At 44.0% G+C, this 23,440-nt stretch overlaps 2 non-coding genes across 2 annotated transcripts; both read left to right on the forward strand.

Annotated features, from left to right (window-relative positions):
• Positions 1-1,053: 1,053 nt before the first annotated feature.
• Positions 1,054-1,125, forward strand: trnad-guc (transfer RNA aspartic acid (anticodon GUC)). The gene has a single exon. It is a non-coding gene; the product is annotated as a tRNA-Asp (tRNA).
• A 4,767-nt stretch (positions 1,126-5,892) lies between these two features.
• Positions 5,893-5,964, forward strand: trnaw-cca (transfer RNA tryptophan (anticodon CCA)). Its single transcript has one exon. It is a non-coding gene; the product is annotated as a tRNA-Trp (tRNA).
• Positions 5,965-23,440: the final 17,476 nt, after the last annotated feature.

Genomic DNA, 23,440 nt, shown 5'->3' on the forward strand with positions numbered 1-23,440 from the left:
CTGATCATTATCCAAATAGTCTGGTCCAAGAAATTCTGTTCTGCTCAGCAACATATTCCCACAGCCTAATGCCTCAACAATCCCTGCTCCATGATGTTTTTCCCTTCAACCTCTTGCTGTTTCATGTGTCCACACTTGTTGCATCAGAATTCAACTACGACTCTTTGAGATTTCTCTTTGTTCCACAATTACCAACCATCCTTTACCTCCCTCGGTTCACATCGCCGAGGCACTGCCCAATCTGACACTCATTTTCACATTGACACCATTCAGTCTGTCCTGTTACAGTCACTGCCGCTTGGTGAACGTGCTCCAGATTTATATGAAACCGTGAAACCAGTCGATTCTCTTTGATACTGCGGTTGTGTGACCAAACATTATGTAATAGCTTCTTGCTGACATGCAACAGTGATTATTGGAGCATCAGCCTCGGGAAAAAGACAAAAGAAACATCGATGGAAAGATAATTTTCTGTGGGTTTCTGCATCATTTATTTCCTTTCTTCATTCGGCTATCGCTAGAGGATTGTGTGCAGTTCTGCAATTCACATTACAGCAGAGATGTGATAGCACTGGAAATGATGCAGAAGAGAATTGCCGGGATATGGCCTGGGCTGAAGACTTTCAGTTATAAAGACAGATTCCACAGACTGGGTTTGTTTTCCTTAGAGCAGAGGAGATTTACAGGCGGCAAGATTGAGAAGTACAAAATGATGGGGGATATTGATAGGGTAGACTGAAAGAAACATTTACTCTTGATGGTGAGATCGATGAAAAGAGTGGAATAGATTTAAAGTAAGATGTCGGAAGGTTTGAGTAGATGGGCAGAAAACCTTTTCCAGCTAGTGGGTGTTTGGAATTTGAAAGCCAGTGCCTGTCAGTGTTCTAGAGGCAGACATCCAATTAATGTAAGAATCTTTCAGACGTAAATTTGTGATGCTAAGGCATAGAAGGTGACGTGCCAAGCGATGGAAAATAGAATTTGGATCGCAAAGCAGTTTTATTTGCCTAGTGTGCTCATAGGGCTCTAAAGCGTAATAGGAGTCATGTGCTGTCCTCGGTAGTATAGTGGTTAGTATCCCTGCCTGTCACGCAGGAGACCAGGGTTCAATTCCCTGCCGAGGAGGCTTCGTGCCTTTTAGATTCATCCTTGGGTGCTGTCCATGCGGAGCATGTGCCTTCTCCCCTGGTCTTCATTGTGCTTCCTTCTCACAGGTGAAACATCTGCTGGTGAGGTGAATTGACCGTGTGAAATTGCCCACCATGTGCAGGGACATGCAGACCAGATAGTGCAGCGTAGGGAAATGCATGTTTACGGAAAGCTCTTCTCCGGTCTGAGGTAGCGTCACCGGACCCGAAACCTTAACTCGGATGTTTTCTTCACAGATGCTACCAGACCTGCTGAGCTTTTCCAGCAACTTTACTTTCCTTCAAGAAATGGCGCAGCCTCACTGTGCTGAATGGCCTCTGTCTATACGGTCGGGTTCCGTTGATCTCTGACTCTATGCAGTGTAGTCTCATTTTCGATTTTGAAATGGTCTACACCAAAATATGTGGCTCATTAACAGTGGTTCAGATGAGAGGTGGCCTCAATACGACTTGTTGGAACAACCCTGCGCACTGTTCTCGAGTCTGGAAAACAATTGCTCACAGACAATTTCACATCCACGCTGTCACGGGAATTCTCATTCTGTGACATGACCCACAGGAGACCAACTGTCATCAATATTTCTATGTTAAAGAATACAGCTATTTACTTACATCTCTCAAAGAAGGTTGAAATTAGCGTCAGTGCATCTCACTAGTTGGATACGAAATCATAGCAAGAAGTAACGGGTCCTCGCTGAAGGGTGCTTCTGCCACTGATAATCTGTTTCTTGTGTTGTTTCACAAGGGTCGGTGCGAGGCCGCTTTGGAGAGACTTTGGAGCAGGAAGAGGCCAGTCGGTCCTTCCAGCCTGCTCCACTGTTCACATTGATCGTAGGGATTCTACAACTCAGTACCCTATTTCACTTTTCACCACAGATCCTTTTAGTGTCTCCTCGCCTTCAGTACCATGAATAATTCCATCTTATAAAACTAATCACTATTTTAGCTTCAATTGTTTTGTGTACCACAACATTCTTCAGCCTCATTGCTTTCTGGTGCCGATATTCTCCTCACCTCAGACCTAAATGGGTTGCAGCTTATCCTCAAATTGTGATCTCTGGTAATGGACGCTCCAGTGATCGGGAAAACATATCGAAATTCTCTGCGCTAGACAATCTCATTCGCACTGCAAGAAAGGAAATTACTGTTTTGGCTCTCACAACTGAATAGGTTTACCCAATATCTTGCTCAGCTCCCCGCTTCCAGGAAGCACTTCAATCAGGAACAAATGTATCAAATGCTTTGCAATGCGCTAAGGACTGATGCTGCAAACTTGCAGAAGTCACCCTTTCCACTCTCACGATATCCCCACGAGCTTATACAAGTGAGATGGATGGATTTGTTTTCTCCGACACTCACTCATTTGAAGACAACTTTCGAACTGCTCAATGAGATAAATTTAATTCTTTTCGATCATTGGAACCACTTGTATTAATATGCACGCAGCAAATTGACTACCAAACAGGTATGCAGCCCTTCCTGGAATTTATCACAGCGCTGTGTCAGCAATATGGGATAGATCATTGAGCTAAAACGTCATCCGCGTTACTCCCTCCTCAGATGATCCTTCTCCTGTTGAAAAATTATGCTTTTTGTTAATAATTGAGGCATTTCCTGTGGGTACTGTTCATCATCCAAACACAGTGACTGGTGTGGTCCATGAAATTCTGTTTTGCTCAATGACATTTTCCCACAGCCTGATGCCCACAAAACCCTGCTCCACACCAATAAAAGCTGGTCCGGATGGGGTTAGAGCTCACAGGCTTGACATTTCATACACCTCTGTACCGTCATCGAAGGACCATGTGCTCACCGATTGTGTCTTTTATTCCTTGTGACACGTGCTGCAGAAATGCGGCAAAATATCAAACATTTTCATGAAAATATTCTCCAAGGTGGTGATTTTTCCCTTGCTGTTACATGTATCCACATTTGTTGTGTCAGAATTCAATCACAGCTCTTTGAGATTTCTCTTCGCTCCACACCTACTAACCGTCCTTTACCTTCATCGGTTCACTTCGCCGAGGCACTGCCAAATCTAACACTCATTTTGACATTGACACCATTCAATCTGCCCTGCTTTAGTCAATGTTGCTGGGCGCACGTTCCCCAGTTTCACCGTTGGTACCTTCAAGCCAGTTGATCTGTTTAGAACCTGCCTCTGTAAGATCAAACCTTATTTAAGAGCTTTTACTGACACAAATCAGTGATTATTGGAGTATAGGAACACAGGAAAGGATAAAAGGCCATTTTGATCAGAAGAAATTTCGTTGTAGAAGCCCAGTTTCTGTGGTTTCCTGTGCCACCCATTTCATTTTCTCATTCGGTTATAGCTAGAGTATTGTGCACAGTTCCGTAATTCACATTATAGCAAGACTGTGATAGCTGTGGAAATGGTGCAGATGCTATTTACCTGGATATTGTCTGGACTGAATTGTTTCAGTCATGAAGAGGGATTGAACAGACTGAAGTTGTTGTTCTTCGAGCCGAAGTGATGAAGAGGGAACATGGCCGAGACGTACAATATAATGAAGAATATTGACAGGGTAGACTGAAAGAAATGTTGCCCCTTGATGGAGGATTGATAACCAGAGGGGCTAAGATATAAAATGTTTGATGGATGGGTTTGCGTTGATGTGCAGAAAAAACGTTCTGAGCCAGCATCTTTTTGGGCTCTGTGCCATACTGCCTGGAAGTGTCCTGGAGGCAGATTCCCTGATCCCCTTATGAGGCGTTCAGATGGCTTAAATGATAGAAAATGGAATTAGGATCGTTAAGGGGTTGTTTTTGACTTGTGCACGAGTAAGAGGCTTTTGCACTCGTGCTGTCCTCAGAGGTATAGTAATTAGGGTCCCTGCCTATGAGGCAGGGTGAACAGGGTTTACTTCCCCAGCAGGTAGGATGGAAGCATTTTGGGGCCTTTCATTGAAAGTGACCCAGGTTTGATTCCCACTTTGGGTGACAGACCATGTTGAACTTGCACATTCTTCCCGTGCCTGTGTGGGTTTGCTTCGGTTTCTTGAATTGGCCATGAGAACTTGCCCTGTCGTGTGCAGGCCAGGTGGTTTATTTACGTCATAGGCGGTTTTACACAGATAGGATGTAACCACTTCGGAGCATTGATGCACATTCAACGGGTCGAATGTTCTCTGAATATGCCATAGGTTTTTTTTTAATGATATCTGACTCTAAGTATTTTTGTCTCAGTTAGGATTTTATTATTGTCTGCTCCAAAACGTGGAGCTCATCATTATCTGTGATAATGGGGACTGCAGATGCTGGAGAATCCAAGATAACAAAGTGTGGAGCTGGATGAACACAGTAGGCCAAGCAGCATCTCAGGAGCACAAAAGCTGACGTTTCGGGCCTATTCGGAAGAAAGATTGCCTAAATACCCGAAACCCAGGTGTCAGCGAAAATGACTTCAAATTGCATTTACTGAAATCGCAATTTCCCTGTACCAATTTTATTCTTCCAAAGTAAAGGCTGTAACTTTCATTGTGGAGACAAGGCCATAGTCTGAACACAGCCACTGCAAACATATCCATTTCACCACCTATTTGCCCAGGTAGCGGATGCTCGCAAAAAGGTTCTGCAGCCTGCTTGCCACGTGTTTTGTTTAATTTGCAGTGTCACTTGTGTTCCTATTTAGAAACACAGGCAGGTCGAGCCTAATGTAGCCTTTCTCTGTTGTAAACAGGCGATAGCTTTACAGCACCATCATTGCATTAAATATTGGTTGGGGATTCCAGGCACTAGGTTTTGAAGCCAATGAGTTCATATCTTAACATCATTGATCTCATTGTGTTCAAACTTTAACCAAGCATTTATAGTAATAATTTGTCAACCTCGGGAGAAATGCTTCCAAACTCACCTGAAGAATTTTGATTTTATGGGTCTTGAAATTTTACGTAGAAGGAAGGGAAGTTGGCCTCGAAAATGTTTAATACCGAGATCTGCGCACACATAAAATGATTGTGGTTGGCCATCCGAATGCTTCCCGACACAGGGCTGTCTGACTCTCAGTGAAGTTTCTTTAATAAACTCTCCCAGGGACTTACAGCTGCTCCATGATTTTATGTGGTATGAGCGGTGATGGCCTTCAACTATTGTGATGCAATAATGATGCTGGTTCCTGAATTAGTTGTGTGTCACGTGGTACTGAATCGTTCAGTGAGATGTAATTACATCCCCGGGTATTTATATTTGTACATTACAGTGACGGGCACTTGGTGTCTGACCTTAAGTGATACAAGTCTGTGGACACTATATTTCTATCAATGACATTCATGGCGCTTTTTCTCGATAAAGTTTGAGAAATATTGTCTTGCTGTTTGACTTTGTGGACAATAACTGGAAAATGGGAATAGAACCCAGTCGGTGTTTTTTTGTAAACCCCGCAAAGATCATTTATGCCTCGTTTTGTCTGTCCTGGATCCATCCCATGACATACAGACTAGAATCAGTCCCCCAGAAGCAAGGTTAGAGCCGAATGTATGGAGAAGAAGGAGTTAAATTCGAGGAGCAGAGGGTTGACACAATGAAGTCGACAAGGGTGGAAGGAGGGAGCCAGAGCGATGGACAGATGGAGACAGGGGAAATTTGTTTAGAGGGACAGAGGAAGAGAGAGGGAGAGAGAGAGACAAACAGGGATTAAGCTTCGACATTTGTTCTCAGTCATCATTTGGAAATCATTGCGGGATGACCACTTCCTAAATTCCGCACAACAACGGGCGCAAGCATGGGGCTTGTGGCGCAACGGTAGCGCGTCTGACTCCAGATCAGAAGGTTGCGTGTTCAAGTCACGTCAGGCTCATTGTGTTTATTTAGAAGCTCAATTCCCCATAGTTCAAAATAACAGCACAATGTATTCTCTGTGGCTGTATATCGTTCAATTTCTTCTTTCGATTACATGCTAAACCTTGTTGCCAGATTCAGTTGTGTTTCATGTTTCAGGCAAGTGGTGTATCCATTGGTTGGGCAAGCATTGTTAGGGCGACATGGTGGCTCAGTGATGGGCACTGCTGGCTAATAGCCCCAGTTATGTGGCTTCAATTGTACTGCCCAGAAATTGTCTGCGCGGGTAACCTCCCACAGTCCAAAGATGTGCAGACTAGGTGGATAAGCTGTGCTAAATTACCTGTAATGTTCAGGGAGGGGGAGATTTGCTGGGTTGGAGGGGGGTTGGATCGAATGGCCTGTTTTCAGAGTGTCTGGCTTCTATGACAATTGCCTGAAATGCCCATTTCCTTCAGTGTGAGAAATAAATCATGAACTGTTTACCGTAAGGTTCAAATATACAGCCGTCTTCCTCTGAGCAGTTGTTTGGTTCATTTGGTGACAGCACAGTGTGAATAAACATTACACTGACAATTTAGGACTTATTGTACAGACACCTAATTTTATGTTTCAGTCGATCAGGAGATTCTTCCATCCCCATCCTTGTCTGCCTTCCAGAGAGACCACTGTCTCCGCGACTCCCTTGTCCGCTCCACACTCCCCTCCAACCCCACCACACCCAGCACCTTCGCCTGCAACCACAGGAAGTGCTACACCTGCCCCCACACCTCCTCCTTCACCCCCATCGCAGGTACCAAGATGGCTTTTCTTATTAAGCAGTTGTTGACCCGCACATCTGCCAATGTAGTATACTGTATCCACTGTACACAGTGTGGCTTCCTCTACGTGGAGGAAACCATTCGGAGGCTTGGGGACCGCTGTGCAGAACACCTCCGCTCCGTTCGCAATAAACAATTGCACCTCACAGTTGCGAACCATTTTAACTCCCCCTCTTATTCCTCAGGCGACATGTCCTACTTGGGCCTCCTGCAGTGCCACCATGATGCCACCCGAAGGTTGCAGGAACAGCAACTCATATTCCACTTGGGAACTCTGCAGCCCAATGGTATCAATTTGGACTTCACAAGCTTCAAAATCTCCCTCTCCCCCCACCGCATCCCAAAACCAGCCCACCTCGTCCCGTACCCCCAATGCATCCCAAAACCAGCTCAGCTCGTCCCTGCCTTCCTAACCCTCCTCAAGCCACACTTCCATTTCCCAGCTGCTCACCTCTTCCCACCTCCTTGACCTGCCCGTCCTCCCCAGACTGACATATCCCCTCTCCATCTCCCCACCTATAGTCTCCTCTCCACCTATCTTCTCCTCGATCCATCTTCGGTCCACCCCCCCTCCCAATTTATTTCAGACCCCTCCACCCATCCCCCTCTCTGATAAAGGGTCTAGGCCTGAAACGTCAGCTTTTGTGCTCCTGAGATGCTGCTTTGCCTGCTGTGTTCATCCAACTACATGCTTTGTTATCTTGGATTCTGCAGCATCTGAAGTTCCCATTATCACTGATCCAATTTTAACCTCACTGCGAAGCCTCTTCCAGGGATGCCAAACCTGAAGAAGTTACCCTCCTCTATCCCGCCTGCTGTGTTCATCCAGCTTCACACCTTGTTATCTGAGGAATATCTGAATTTCAGGCAGGACGACAGGTCAAGGGGGCGGGTTGAGGTTAGTAGGTAGGAGATGGCGATGGGGCTTGTGGTGGGAATGATGGGAGGAAGGACAGGTTAGGGAGGCTGGCACAAGCTGGGCTGGTTTTGGGATGCGGTAGGGGGAGGAGCGATTTTTAAGCTTGTGGAAGCAGCCCAATGGTATCAATGTGGACTCCACAAGCTTAAAAATCCCTCCTCCCCCTACTGAATCCCAAAACCAACCCAGCTTGTCCCGGCCTCCTTAACCTGTCCTTCCTCCCACCTATCCTATCCTCCCACTTCAGGATACAGAATTGGATTGAAAGTAAAAGGCAAAAAGATGGTGATGGAGGGTTACATTTCACACTAGGGGTCTGTGACAAGCAGTGTGCTGTAAGGATTGGCGCTGGACCCACTGCTCTTTGTCCTTTTATGAACATGATTTGGATGTGAAGATAGGAATTATGGTTAGTGAATTTGCAGATGACACCAAAATTGGAGGTGTAGTGGACAGTGAAGAAGGTTACCTCGGAGTGTAACTTGATCTTGATCAGATGGGGCAATGGGGCGAAGAATGGCAGATGGAGTTTAATTCAGATAAATGTGACAAGCTGCATTTAGGAAATGCAAATCAGGGGAGTGCTTAGACACTTAATGGTAAGGTCCTGGGGAGTGTTGCTGAACAAAGAGACCTTGGAGTGCAGGTTCATAATTCCTTCAAAGTGGAGTCAGAGGTAGAGAGTTTGGTGAAGAAGGTGTTTGAGATGCTCGCTTTGATTGCCCAGTTCATTGAGTGGAGAAAATTAGGAGCTCATGTTGCAGCTGTATAGGACATTGGTTAGGCCTCTTTTCTGATATTGTGTTCAATTCTGGTCTCCCTGCTACAGGGAGGATGTTGTGAAATTTAAAAGCGTTCAGAAAATATTTACCGGGATGTTGCCAGGGTTGGCGGGTTTTAGGCTATCGAGAGAGGTTGAATAGACTGAGGCTATTTTCACCCGAGTGTCAAAAGTTTTATCAAATCATGGGAGGCATTGATGGGGTGAGTAGACAAGGTCTTGCCCTCGGGGTCGACCAAGAGGCATAGGTCTACCAAGAGGCATCGGTCTAACGTGAGAGGGGAAATATTTAAAAGGGACCTAAGGGGCATTTTCTTTTCAGCAGAGGGTGGTGAGTGTATGGAACTTGCTGTCAGAGGGTGTGGTGGACGCTGGTACAATTACAACATTTAAAAGCCATCTGTGTGGGTATATTAGTGGAAGGAATTAGACGGATGCGGCTCAAATGCTGGAAAATAGAATTACATTAGTTTAGGTTTTCTGGGAAGCATGGACGAGTTGGTATTTCTACCACTCAAAGACTCTGCAAACTCTAATTTCACTCAGAATCAAAAAAAATTACCACATCTCAGATGGAGCCGTGCGGCTCACCTTCGCGATGCTGGCGCTCCACAATGAGGAAATGCATATCTCTTTTTGTTTCAGTCACTTGCCTTATCCCTGTAACTGTAAGAGGGGCACTCTCGGCGGCATGGCGTGGGCTGGGAACCCCGGAGAGGGACACTCTCGGCGGCATGGCGTGGGCTGGGAACCCCAGAGTGGGACACTCTCGGCGGTGGCGTGGGCTGGGAACTCCGGAGAGGGACACTCTCGGCAGCATCGTGTGGGCTGGGAACCCCGGAGAGGGACACTCTCGGCGGCATGGCGTGGGCTGGGAACCCCGGAGAGGGACACTCTCGGTGGAAGTATGCCATAATACCGGAGAAGGAAAGTGGGATTCTCTTTGTTATTTATTTTTTTCAAGTTTTATTCTCAGTCAAAGTGAATAATGTCTATGTATAAGCGACATTACACACTTTCCGCAGTATTTTTATATTGAATACTTATGACAACAAAGTATATTTTGTTCCAACTCTGCACGTTGCTACTTTTAACATAGCCATCTGATTCCCTTTTATATCGAGTGAATCTGACTCTGTCAGTCTGAGACAATGTTTTCCAGGGGGTTACCGCTCCCTGTGTGTAAATGTTCTTCCCCACATCACTTTTATTTCTTCTCCTCATGGCTTTAAATCTCTGCCTAACCGTTCTCGATCCTTTCAGACATGGGAGCATTCTCACCGTCTTATTTCCTTTGTCCATAGCCCTCATATTTTGGAAAGTTTCAATCAGACCAGCTCTCACTCTCCTATTCTGCAAGGAAATGTCTCAATTCTCCAAACTGCCTTTATCGCTGACATTTCTTATACACAGCGCTATTCACGGGAACCTATTCAGCGCTGTCTCCGATTGCTCCACCTCCCCACTAGCTGATGTTTCACGCCCAGAACTGAGCAACAAACAGCTGGAGGATTCACTCAGAGTTGGATTGTGTGCGCGCACATTACGACACGTTTGTTTTTGTTTTAATGTGTTTCCCTTTGCCCTGTTCGCCACAATGATTGCTCTGCCCCATCCCCACTTCAGCCAATCCAACCTCATTTAGCGAAGCTGCTTTCTCGAAAACTGATTGCAACTCTTGGCAAAAGTGATTACTTTTGATTTTGTTATAACGGGGACTGTTCGACACCCTTGCGTTAGACAGACTGACAAGAATTGGCTTTCAGCTCCACTCGATAGAAATGCATAAAATGCAAGAGAAGGAAAGTTTGGCAAATAGCAGCGAGAGTGGAATCTGACCCAACACGTGCAAAGCACAAGAGATTAACAGTTCATTTTCCTAACCCCTCAGCCGTCTCGTCACTGAAACCAAAGTTTACCATATGACCATGTTTATCTCATATCTCCAAACAGCTGAGTAAATTGTGCAGAGCAGCAGCTACCTCTCCTAGTATTAGTAACATGATAAACAGCAGACCACGATTCTGAGATGATGGTATGACGTCTGCAGGATGGGACTATCGAGCTCTCAATGAGACACTTCCTCATGTAAGTGAAGCACAATTTTTTAAAAAATGCTCAGGGTCAAGATCTGTTGAATCAAATTCTGTGAAGAGTTGAAGCCGGTGGAATGAAAAGCGCCGTGACAGCGGGGACTTAACGTTGTCTGTGAGGAATTGTCTTTCAGATTCAAGGAGAATATACAGTGTTGTTCCCAAATGAACTAAACAACGCAAAACGCCGCAGAAACTAATGTCTTCCAACGGAGTGTGTTTTGGTTAACATTACCATTTGTCATTTTCCTGACCATGATGCTTCAAGAATCAATGGTTTATATTCATAAATGCTACTCTGGGCAAGGTTTGATCTCGCAACCTCGGCATTTCACACATCTATCTCTGTGTGTCTTCTTGCAATATTAATTGATCCCAAAATATGATACTTCAGCACACGTTATGAGAAAAAGACGGGAATAACAGTCACGGCTGTGATTCGAATTTGAGTCAATATTGCTATGGCCGCAACACAGAGTACTAATCACAACGCAATCAGGGCGCAACATATTGACCAGACACAGAGTGAAAAATAATTCGGTGCTCGAGAACATGCCAGGAGCAGTGTCAGACGCACAATATGAATAATTGGCAAACAGCAGATTGAGATGGAGAACACAGAATGGCAGGAATCTATGCAGTTCGTGGTTCGAGAGGATATGAAAGCTCTGTGTTGAACCTGTAAAAGATTGAGATGAAGTGATTTCTACAAATAAAAACACATTAAGAACTCGTGGGATAGTGCAGCTGAACAGTGTTGAAGTACAAGGTCATTTGTGATCTCATTGAACGGTGAGCTGTGCTTGAAGTTGGCAATTTATGTCTGTGGGATGAACGTCAGTTGATAGAATTGTTCCAAATTGAAGTGTTCACTGTATTGAGGAAGCTGAGGAAGATGCAGAGTAAACTCATTCAGATGTGACTTCTGGGGCAGCAAATACCTTTCCTGCAGCACTGGTGAAATTGTACAGCACAGAGGAGAAACGTGGTGCATAGAATTTGGGTTGTTGGGCCCAGCAGCCTTTCAGAAGCCAGGGCTTACTTGGATGTAAGACATCAGAGCAAATATGGATGGTCTTTACTGGTATATAAAGGCATCATAAAATAAACTGGAACAGGATTGACTCAAATTTAAAGACATTGGAAAGGACACAGATTGGGTTTACTCTGACATAACGACATTTTTCAAGTAAGCGGATTACTGGGCTGAGGGAAACCGTGAAGGAACGCACGGGTAGAAAACAGGAAAGACTGAGTGGTTATCAATCACCAATTTACCAGATGGTGGGAGGTTGGTGAGAGCAGATTGATGGGAAATACCCCGTTTTGAATGAGTCAAGTGCAAGAGTTCAGAGATTCAAAGTCAACGATGAGCGACAAAGAAACGTTTGCAGCAACATTTTTATTTAGTCAGAGCTATTCAAATCGGGAACGATTTTCGAGAAAAAAAGCGAAGCTGATTCCAGAATTTTTAAAAGGCAAGTGTAATAACTAGATAATTGTAACCGAATAAGACTAAGTATAAAAAGAGCGTGTGGTTTTTATCGGTGCAGCAGCCTGTTCCATGTGTACTATTAGCAATCACAAAAGATCTGAGCTGTTTGGTTTAGCTCTCCAGAACTCTGTTCTTTACCGCAGCACTTAAACTGTCTTTTCAACTTGGCACCAAAATTTGATGACAACATTCAAAAGGCCCATTGAGAAAAAGCGAATTCCCTTCGATTGTTATAATGACCTGTGCCAGTTTGCAGGGAAGTGAATAATATGAAACAGATTAAATAACCATTCCCAGAATTTAAACCAGTGGAGGATCAGAAATATGAGAATGGTCATTGAACTGAAAGCCCAACTCTGTTTCTCTGTCCACAGATGGTTCTTCACTTGGGGAATATTTGCAGCTTTTTGATTGATAATTAAGAAATTTCCCAGGGATAGAACACTGCCCACAGTCAAAAACTGTCTTTTTTTTCTCTGATAAATTCCATTTTACTCAACATTGCTGTGTGATATTTCCCACACCCTGATGTCCCAACAATCCCTGCCCCACGTCACTAAAAGCTGCGCCGGGTGAGGTTGGAGCTCACAGCCTCGGCATTTCACGCGCCTCCATACCGTCAGAGAAGGACCGCGCGCTCACCAATTGCATCACTGGAGCCACAGCGTAGCCCCATGCGCTCACTGCCATCCCCATTTCCGGTTGTGACTTCCTGGCTGGGCCAATGAGTTTCTCTGTTTCTGGGCCTGGCAACTGGGGTTATATGGTTGTCTGCAGCAGTGGTTACATCCTTATGTGAGAGAGCTGGTGAAGAATCCGATATAATCTGCATTACCATTGAAAAATACATTTCAACACTCGCCTGCACTATCACCTGAGTCTTTGATATTTTGTAGAAATTTATCAATTTCAGTCTTTAACATACTCACTGATGGAATTTTCACGGCTTCTGAGAGCATCAGAGTTAAAGATTCCAGCCTACTGTGAATCCTCATATTACGGTGCACTGCTTGGAAAGTATTCCTGTTGTGTAGCTAGTGCTGTTCCTAACATACCCTCTGCCACTGTCATTTTTGGCAAAACTAGTGACCTCTCATGTGCGGCGCCGTGATTGTATAGTGGTTAGTGCTCTGTGTTGTGGCTGCAGAAATCTTGATTCAAATCTGAGTAAGGGCAAAGGGTATTTACTGCAATATATTTCATTCCTTGTGACACATGCTGCAAAAATGCATCAAACACTTTTCCGTGAAAATATTCTTCGAGGAGATGACATTCTTCTCTCAAATCCACGTTCTCTCACATATCTGTGTTTGATGAATCAGAATTCACACCCACATTTCTCTCCCTCCCACAATCACAAACTCTCCTTTATGTTTCTCTTTCCAGTTCACTGAGGCACTGTGCAACCTAACATTTGTTTTCACATTGACATTGTTCACTCTGTCCTGTTGCAGTCATTGTTGCTGTGTGAACGTGCCCCGTCTTACCACCAGGAACTTTAAACCAGTCAATCCTTTTAGATACTGTGGTTGCGAGATTAAAACTCACGTTGCATTTTTACTGACATGGGCCAAAGATTATTGGAACATCAGACTTAGGAAATCAACAGAGGGCAATACTGAGCAAAATAGACTTCATCGTTAAATACCAGTTTCTCTCGCTTTCCGCATCATTTATTTCATTTGTTTATTCGACGAGTGCTTGAGTATTGTGTGCAGTTCTGTAATTCACATTATTGTGGAGATGTGATAGCACTAGAAATGGTACAGAAGAGATTTACCAGGATATTGACTGTGCCAAAGAGTTTCAGTTACGAAGAGAGATTGAACAGACTGTGATCATTTTCCTCAGAGCAGAGAAGATGTAGAAAGTAATGAGTTATATTGATAGGGTAGACTCAAATAAACACTTCCCCTTGATGGAGGGATCAAGCACCAGGGACCGTCTATTTACAAAGGAGGAAGGTTTGAGTAAACGTGCGGAAAAACTTTTTCAGCCAGCGGGTATTTGGAATCTGGAACCTCTGCCTGTAGGTGTCCGAGAGGGAGATATCCTGATAATTTTAGGAAGCATTCAGATGTGAATTTGTGATGCTAAGGCATTGCCGGCTGGGGGCTCAGCGACAGAGATAGACTTCGGATACTTAAGCGTTTGTATTTGATTGGTACACACGTAAAGAGCTTAAGGGGAAATTGGGCTTCAGGTCCTGGGTTGTGTAGTGGTCAGTTTCCGTGTCTCCCTCGCAGGGGCCTGGTTTCACTTCCCAGCCCAGGAAAATACAAGCATTTGTGGGGACCGTTTCGCGAAATTTTGATTTCACCTTCAGCTGATGTCTGCACGCAGTTTTCATGTTTTCACCATGTATGTGTACAAGTGTTCCAGTTTCTTCCTCCAATCTAAACTTATGCAGGACAATTGGCCCTGGGAAATTGCCCCATTGTGTGCAGGCCAGGTAGTTCAGCCATCGTAAGTGTGGGTTTATAGCGATTGGTGGGTGTCACTGTATTATACTTGGCTCTGTGTGAGAATGGCCACTGCTTCATTTTGGGCTCAGAGGTATAATGTTCACTCTTTCATGTTGGACTCTGCGCGGGAATGCTCAATGTTTTATATTGGACTCTGAGAGGATGTTGCTGGTTTATATTGGGGAGATTGGTCACGGTCTTATATTGAGAACTGGGGCAGAATGTGCACTGTTGTATATCGGGCTCTGGGGGAGATTGGTTACTGGTTGATATTGATCCCCATTCTACTTCTCCTGTACTTTTGTGGGGATGATATGTGCTGCAACAAACACTTGCAGACCTACAATCAAAACAAAAATGAGCGGCAAGTTGAACATGTATTTTCAGACTCAGTGACTAACAAATGCTATATGTCTGTGAGAATGTGCATTTCGATGAAGGTAGTACGAACTGCACGACATTTCTGGGATTTAGATTTTCACGCTGGAATATGATTCGGTCCCTTGATCGAAACAGAATAATATTCCGGTGTAAGTGAAATATGATTAGCACCGGATGGCAGAGAAAATGCACAAAGCAGAGCGAGCTGCATACAAGATGTCACTGTGAAATTTACTTCTAGCTATTAAACTTGTATTGCAAAATAAGCAGTCGGGAAAAATCCTTTGTGTCCAAAGATAAGCAGGTTTAGAATCCGAGAGCTGCAGGTCCGGTTGTGAAATTGTTCTCAAAGCAGTGAATGTACGAGCCGCACGATAATTCCTTTCACCTTCCTGGCCTTTCTGATGAGCCAGTCATATTGCATTGAAGATTTCCACTTTTGAGCAAGAACAAATACCAGAAGTCACACAACGCCATGTTGTCCAAGGGATTGTCTCAGATTTTTTTTCGATGATGCTATGGGAGCACAACAAAATCAAAAGCACAGGCAAAGACTTCGAGGATCCCTGTCCTGTTCGCCCATTTCTTCTCCGCTTGCCTTTGTCCAGCTACAATATCAATTTCTCACCAGATGCCGATACCCCTTAATTCAAAACAAAAATCAATGGAAAGCTGAACGCACCTTTCGAGACTCGGTTAAGCAATGAATGTAATGTGCCTGTGAGACACTACAAATTGGTATGCTTTGATAACGAAAACATGAAATGCACGACATTTGTGGAATTTAGATTTTTGCTTTCGTAAATGATTTGGCTCATTGTTCGAAACAGAATGCCTTTCTAATCATATTGACAGAATGTAAAAGGCAATCAGGGCCCTCAAAGAGGTGCTATCAGGATGTGATTGCTCTTCCGAATGTGAAAAGCTCTGAGTCATCTTTGTGTCCCTAGTTGCTGGCTGAATAAGATAGCATTTCCTTCATCAGAGCTGTATGTGCCTCACTTTCTTCCTCCTCTCTATTTAGATTTCCTTCCTCCTCTCTGATAGCAAAAATAATGGATGCAATGTCATTTGGTAGGCTGACTGTCATAACCTCAGTTTCAATTCCCACACAGCTTAGGTTTCAAAGCACACCTTAGAGTTAGTGGCTCTATGACAGCGTGAGTCAAGAGGTTCTTCTGAGCCGGAAAATCCATTCATTCTTGTTGTTGAACAAATGACCCACCGATGTGTCCAGCGCTAAGAATTTCCCTACTCCAAAATATGATTGAAGACTTCTGGTTTTGATTCAGATATGGCAGACAGTTTCGGAAGTAAGCATCTGAGAGTCTAATTTGAGATGTACTTGAAAGAGAGGGTAAATCAGGAATCCGTGGTGCACTGTGCCACCAGCAAATCAGGCTCCCACTTGGCATCGTACCAGGATGACTTTGCACCTAAAGCAAACGTGAAACTATTACTCTGCCGAGATTATCAGAGCACGCCAAGTGCACTCTTAACATTAATGACCATCTGTGCAGGACAATTGATTGCATATTCAAGACCATATAGAGGATAGGAATTTAACAAAACTTGGCACTGCAGTTAATTAGAATTGTATTTATTTCGCCATAACCACAAATTTTTGTGCCCACTGACCTTTGTACAGCATGAGAGTTGCAGACATTCGTGTTTTACTTTTCATTTTTGAAACTTATCGATATTGCCCAGCTTTGTTGGCATTATTGAGAAATAAAGACAATCACATTAAATGGCTCAGAAGATGTTCACAAGGATGATGCCACAGTTGCGCAGATTGAACTGCAGGGCGAAGCTGAATAGGCTGGGCCTAATTTCCCTGCATCGTCAAAGGCTGAGGAATGGACTCAGAGAAGTTTATAACGGCATGAGGGACATGGGCAGGGTGAATGGTTGAGGCCTTTTTTCACCGGGTGGGCGAGTGCAAAACAAGAGACAAGTATTTGAGGAGAGAGGGAAAAACTCAAAAAGTAGCTGAGGGGCATTTTTCATGCAGAAGGTGTTGCACAGATGCAATGTCGTTTTTATTTAGCATGGTGAAATTACATCATTCCAAAGGCACCTGGATGCGTGCAGGAATTGAATGGGTGCAGAGGAAATAGGGCCAACTTTTGGCAAAGGGGCTAGGCGAATTTAGGATAACTGGTCGGCAAGGACAAGTTGCACCAAAGTGTCTGTTTCTGTGCTGTCCATCTGGACGATCCTGCAGGTGATGGATTCCCGGTTGAATTCTTTGTTTGCTGACCCGGTCGTGCTGCTCTCTGTGGTGCAAACAGTTAGCATCTTTGGCTATTGGACCAAAAGTTTGGTGGTTTGACCCCATCCATAGACGATGCATTCCCGACCTTGCAACCCTGATGACCATTGGCCTCAACAGATTGTCACTGAGGATTTTGCACGCAAGAAGATAACCATGTTAGCCCCTCAGATATCAAGTGAACCCCCAAACAGACAGCTCTTAACACGCAACCGAAGCAAAATTGACAAGGCGAACACAGTTCCAGACATGCCAAAGTGTGCATGCTATCTATGAGACAACCCAACGTGTCTGTGCCATGATCTGCTCACCCAAGTGAGAGTGGGGCAATTCCAAACTGTGCTTCCAATTCTACTCCCAGTGTAGTCCAACGCCACTTTCCAGAAGCAGTTCAAATAGGGATAAGTAAAGAACATGATTAGAAGGACCCATGAAAAGTGACGATTAGCAATCACAGTCTCAAAGAGGCTGGGTTTCCCTTCCGATCAGCAATGTGGGTGTGCCTGCACGGCAACGATTACAGCAGATCGAGAAGGTGGTTCATTAGTTCCCTTCTCCAGGGCAGAAATGGAGGAAATGTGAGAAATGTACCAAAATTTCACCTGTCCACAACTGCAAATAACTGCGACTGGAATTAATGCAGGATTTCATTTCACAGCAGCAGTGGTACAGCGATCTCCACTTGCTTTCAGTTAAAAGACGGAACAACGCAACTTGCCTGGAACATGAAGCAGCAGTGCAATCTGCTTGTTCCAGCATCTGCAGTTCGCATTATCTCTGTTCCTAATATCATGCTGGAGACATTCCATGCCACGGCACCATGGAAACATGGTCTGGAGGCTGATCGATGGAGGATCTGTGCTGTCCTATATCATAGAACAGTCTGCGAGCAGCAAAGTCATTTTGTTGCATTCAACATAAATGCAGCTCATCCCGACCGTGCTTTGGCAAAACCTCTGCCTCCTCAGGGACTGACAACTCAGACCAGCACCTGACACCACGACAAGCCGTTTGCTCAGATATGGCATTTTCCGATGCTAATACCGCAAAAGAACAACAGCGAAGGCACAGGGAAAGGCTTTGAGAGTGCCTATCCGTCTCGCACATTTTCTTAGCTGCTCAGGTATGCCGAGCTACAGTATCAAATCACCCCCAGATACCGATTGTCCACCAACCAAAACTAACATCAATGGAAAGATGAATCTGCCTCGTAGGGCTCTGTCGAGCAACAAATGTACTGCGTCTGTGAGAAACTGTATTCGGTTATGCTTCGATAAAGAAAATATGAATTGCACGACATTTCAGGAATTTGGACTTTCACTTTGGAAACTGATTTCACCCATTCTTCGAAATAAATAACTGTCGCATTTACACATAACATAAAAAGCACCGGACGACAGAAAAAATGCACAAAGCTGAGCAGGCCGTCCTATACTAGATGATAATGTGCAGCCATTCGAACGTCAATGCAGGTATGAGGTAACTTACCCTTGTCTTTCTCCTTAACTGTGCATTTTTGTCTGCAGAGCTTTCCAAACCTGGACATGACCAAATGTCAGACTTCTGGCGTGGACTCATGCATATTGAGACATGGCAGACCACAGCAGAATTTGGCATTTCAGAGACTAATTTTGAGATGTATTTGAAGAAGAGGGTAAATCAGGAATCCATGGTGCACTGTGACACCAGCAAGTCAGGCTTCGGCTTGACATTGAACCAGAATGCCTTCGCACATAAATCAAATGTGAAGCTATGACTGCAGAAATTATCAGAGCACGCTAAATGTACTCTTAAAGTTGTGACCATTTGTGCTGTACAAATCAGTGCATCTTCAGGACCAGAATGAATAGAAAATTAACAAAACTTGTCACTGCAGTTAATTGGAATTGCATTCCTTTTGCCACAACAGCAGAGATGGCCAAATAAATTCAAAACAAGCATGACTGGCGGGAAGAGCACACAGCAATGTTTTGTCTATGTTAATGCTGAGGCCCGTGGTTGGTCAAATAGAAGCAAACGCTGCTGCTTTTGACTGGATTTGAGGCAGGGACTTTTAGCCTTTGAAGCAAATGTGATATCCACCACACTACACAAACACCACATACAGGCCTCATTCCCGCCGACTTTCACACAGTATTGAAATTTGCAGACCTTCACATTTTACTTTTCATTTTTAAACAGATTCATGTAGACCAGCTTTGTGGAGAAACAATTATTGAGAAATAAAGAAAATCACATAAAATTGTTCAGAAAATATTCACGAGTTTGTTGCCAGGGTTGCACAGTCTGGACTGTAGGGCGAAGATGAATCGGCTGGGCCAAAATTCCCTGCAACCTCGGAGGCTGAGGAATGGACTTAGAGAAGTTTATAAAGTCATGAGGGATATGGAGAGGGTGAGTGGTCAGGAACATATATTTAAGGTGAGGGCAGGGGAAGTTAAACAGGAGCTGAGCGGCATTTTTCACGCAGAAGGTGGTGTGTGTATGGAATGGACTTCCAGAGGAAGTTGTGGAGGCTGGTGAAGTTACAACTTTTCAAATTCATCTGGTTACGTGCATGTAGGTTTTAGAGGGAGCAGGGCCAAATGTTGCCAAATAGGGCTGGATGAACTTAGGATAACTGGGAGGCATGGGCAAGGCGTACTGAAGTGATAATATCACCAAAATGTTGAAGTTTTCTGCAACAAAATGTAGACAGAAGTGGAGAATCTTTTCCACAGTTTTACAGGGTAATTGTGAGATGACATCGAGACAGCTGTTGGCATAAAGACATTAAAAGCAATCCAGAGAAGAGTCACTCAACTAACTCCTGTGAGGAGCGTTTATTTTCAGAGGAATTCTTGATCAAATTGACCCTGGATCTTGGGTGGCATCATGGTTCAGTGGTTGGAACGGCTGCCTCACAGTACCAGGGACGTGGAATTGATTCCACCCTCAGGGAACTGGCTGTTTGCATGTTCTCCTCGTGTCTGTGTGTGTTTCGTCTCACAGTGCAAAGATGTGCTGGCTGGGTGGATTGTCTCCATACCATTTAGGAATGTGCAGATTAGGGTAGTGAGTCTGGATGAGACGCACCGAGGATCGCTGTGGACTTGTTGGGCTGAAGAGCATGTTTCCTCAGTGTAAAGGATCCTACGTCTATGACTTCAGGCGAATAATACTTGAACTTTTTTTAAACCCATAATATTCTGAGCAGTGGTTTCAAGTTGAATGCTGAAATGGATTTCACTTTGTGCGACAGATTTCCATTTGTGGATGGGCTATAAAACTGAAGAATATCCCAATTAAAACAATTGTAATTTCTTTTAACCTCCTCAAAGGGTCGTGTGTTTGTGTCATTTTCTTCCCAGAGAAGCTGAATGACAGGTTATTAAATATTCTTAAGGCAGAGGCAGACATCTTTCTGACTAAGAATGACAGACTAACATTAGAAGGCAGGCAGGAAATCGCACTTAAGGCTGCAATCAGATCATCCATGACCGTTTTGCTTGGTGGAGCTCGTTCTAGTTGTCCAATCACTTACTCCTGATCTTAGTTTGTACAGTGTCTTTTGGAGGGAAAGATAATGAAAGCATTCTCATGACCACGAAGGCTCTACCTTTCAGAATGATGGGCCTGACTTCCAAATGTGAATTTTTAACAGCATTGGGAAAATATTTGGAAAGTTTCATGGTTTTACAGAGAGATACAGACAGAGGACGACGGGAAAATGTCATTAAAACTGCTTTAGAAATCAGACCGGGTCGAACGTATTTATTTAATGGAGCAGACTCCTTTCATTTGAGTTTGCAAATTGAGTTCCATTAGCAAGGCCACTATTTATTACCTGTGATTAATTTCCATGCAGAATATGGTGGTGAACCCCAGTGGTCCTGATGCAGGGACACTAAGAGATATGTTACAGAGAGAGGCACAGGGTTCTGAACAAGTGACAGAGAAGGGGCAATGCTATTGATGCAAGTCAGAATATTGTGTTATTTTGGAGAATGTATTCCCCACCACGTGAGGCTCACAAGCCATGGAAGTGGTGAGACTACATTTTCTGTTTTCAGGGCACACAAACAAGCCCCTCAGCTCAATATGTCTACACCAGGCCAAAACACCAAATTTTATTAATCCCACTTACCTCGAGGTCCACAGTCTACTAGGTCCTAATATTTTATGTGCTCATCCAGCTACTACATAAGCGTTGTAGTATCTGTGAGCTGAGCTGTCAGTTGGTCTTTTATTTAAATTTATGCATGAAGTGAGTTCTGCAAATAGATCACACAGTTTCAAAGACAGCCGTGAGCTCATCGATCAATAAAACTCTCTGCCTTCTTCAATAATGGTGAGAAAGTTGGAGTTTACGTTTAATTCATTTGGAAATTTACCACAGCGGGACCAGCAGTAGTTTGCTTGAATTTCGAGTCCAGTTTGTGTTGAAGCATCCACAGTGTTGTTGGGAGGGAAGCTCTGCATTGCATGTTGCATGGCAGTGTTGCTGGGAGTAAGTATCCCTGGTGGTGGAAGGAAGTTAAAATGTTGTTGCATCTGTGCTCATACAGGTACCAGAGGATTTCCCGTCATACTCCTGCTTCGTGCCATGTAGATAATGGAAAGATTTTGAGGAGCTTTAGGAAGTGAGCTGCTTGCCCCAGAATTGTTAGTATCTGACGTGTTCGTTTAGCTTGTTGGTCCAGTTGACTTTCTGTCAACATTTACGCATGGAATATTTGCTTTCGGAGATTAATTATTCCACTGAATATCAAGGGAAGGTTTTTGCATTATCTTCTGTTGGAGATGATTGTTGCTTGATCATTTAGACGAACTTTTCTTGTTAGGCATTCATCAGCTAAACCAGAAAGATGTGCACATATTTCAGAATAGGGACGTTGACAGCTGAAGTACCTGATTGCGAATCATGCTGAGGAGTGAGTTTCAGTTCAATTGGGTTGCTGGTGTTTTCTTCCCTTTTCAGTGTGGTCTGATATTTTGAGAACATTCACAATCCAGACTCTCGCACGAACATTCTCTTTGGAAGCACATTTTTACCTAAGAAAAACGTGGAAGAGAATCATGGAAACAGTCATAAAGGTGATTAGCACAGCGGGAGAGGGGCGAGTCACTACAACTGGCAGGAAAACTGAACCTTTTTCAAAGTAAGCACATGGGAAGAAGGAGTTTATTCTTCTTTAGAATAATAACCATGTTACAGGTATGAAAAGGTTGAACTCAGTGGCACAGAAATTTCGCGATCTGAAAGGAGCTGATTGAATGACATGGGGAGCACAATCTCAAAGTAATGCCGTGTTCCTAACAAAGGTTGGGATCACAAGCATCCAGTCAGCTCTTGCCTATCTGAAACTACAGACCGAAATTTGTAAACATGATATTTCTTGATATTTTGAACAGGACGCATTCTTCCATGAGATTTGGAGGGCACTAGGAAGGGCAGAGTTTATTTGCCATGTCCAATACCTTTGGAGAAAGTGAAAGAGAGCTGTCTTCTTCAACGTGTTCTCTGTAAGTGGTGCAGGTGTACACGCAGAGCTGTGTGTAAAGAGATTCCAAGGTTTCTTCACTAATGATAATGATAGAACAGCAGGTTTGTACCCAATCAGAATGGCATGTGACTCGGAAGACAACTTGCAGGGGTTATTTTCCCATTGTTCACTCGAGAACATTACCAGGGCAGGACTTTCTCCAAATAACACTCATCACAGTTTTGCTCAGGGACCTTCATGCTACACTCAGTCAGGTGCTACTTTGGTGACAAGAAAGTCACTCTGATCTCACCTCAATTGACGCTGGGACATCGGTTGATACAATAAACAGCAAAAGAACAGAACACAGAATGTTTGAACAATGTACTCACTGCCCTCACAATATTAAAAAAAAGTTGATGCGTGGGCTGCCGATTCTGTGAGGAGACATTTGCCCTATTTGTGATAAGGCTGTTTGGTCAAGCATCATGTCAGAGGGACAAAAAGAAGCTCCACTTGAAACAAAGCTATCCCATTCCCGGTGTACAAGATAATGGCAAGCACAATATTATCTGTCTTTATTGGACATTGATCATTTCAACCTCATGATTCATTGATGATCAATGGTAATACAGAAAGCAACATTGCAAATGAGCAATGCAGCAGAATTATATAAACTGTGAAAAGAAAACATCCATCATTCTCCCTCCCCACGGAACTTCACTAAGGCAATTGACACTAGTAGATACGACGAAGAGCCACTGATATCAACGTCCAATCCAGCCAGTTGTTATTGTGAA

This window comes from Stegostoma tigrinum, unplaced genomic scaffold, assembly GCF_030684315.1.
Source record: "Stegostoma tigrinum isolate sSteTig4 unplaced genomic scaffold, sSteTig4.hap1 scaffold_116, whole genome shotgun sequence".
NCBI lineage: Eukaryota > Metazoa > Chordata > Chondrichthyes > Orectolobiformes > Stegostomatidae > Stegostoma > Stegostoma tigrinum.